The following is a 1,188-nucleotide window of genomic DNA, read 5'->3' on the forward strand; positions in this document are numbered from 1 at the left end:
TATATATATATATTAAAATGAGGTTGCTTGCTATAAAATGCAACAGAGATAAGGAAGTATTGCTATCTTGTTATCGATTATGCCAAATTGTGTTATGTGATATGGAAGAGTTCTACTTATATTCATTTTCATTAGAGTTCTACTTATGTGATATGGTAGCATTACTTTTGACCCATGCGAAATGTCAGTTTTAAGTCTGTGTGGCAATAATCTGAGATCATAATGTTCAAAACAACTAGAAGATTTATGTTGTATTATTTTGATGTTTTAAATGTTCTAACTTTAAAACAGTTGAAATTTTCAAATGTTTTATATGTTTTAACTTAAATTGAAAATTATTGTTCATTAAAGTATTATCATTTATATTTATCCACAATTTTTTTTAATTTAAAATTTATTTGTAAATTTTCATTTAAACTTATATATAACTATTGGTGGAATTTCCTAATAAATTTGATATATGGAAATTTACATATAAAAGTTCCTATGAAAATGTCTAATTTCTTATTGCAGAAAGTTCTCCTGTAGATTTTCATGCAAAAAAATCAGGAGAACCTTTATTGGAATTGATAGGTGCTGTGAAATAACTTGTCAGATATTTTCGTCTACGGATTTCTTTCTTTCAAAATCCGAGGAATATTAGCTGAGGATAAAATCTGTAGAAAAAGATATCCACAAGCTTATTGGGTTTTTTTTCTTTCAATAATCCTTTTTTGATAAAAAAACATCAACCTACCCTTTTTTAAAAAAAATATATCAAAATATTTTCTTTTTATTTTAAGTTATAAGTCGCCGTTTAGAATTGTGACTTCCTTAAATAAGCTTAAGTTTTAAATGGCAACTTCCTATGTGGTTTTTAAAATAAAAATAAAAAACAATATTTCAATATTTTTTTAAAATATTTAATAGAATAATATAAATATTATATATATAATTCATAAAAATATATAAAAATAAATAAATAAAAATTTTAAATTACAAATAAAATTTAGTAAACCTAAGTTCTAAATGGACATTTTTCAAAGGTGTTTTTTTTAAAAAAAAAAACATTTCAATTTTTATTGAAATAACAAAAGTAATATATATATATATATATATATATATATATATAATTCATAAAAATAGATAAATAGAAATTTTAAATCACGATAAAATTTTAGAAAATTAAAGTTTGAAATGCCTATTTTT

This window comes from Cicer arietinum, chromosome 6, assembly GCF_000331145.2.
Source record: "Cicer arietinum cultivar CDC Frontier isolate Library 1 chromosome 6, Cicar.CDCFrontier_v2.0, whole genome shotgun sequence".
Classification (NCBI taxonomy): domain Eukaryota; kingdom Viridiplantae; phylum Streptophyta; class Magnoliopsida; order Fabales; family Fabaceae; genus Cicer; species Cicer arietinum.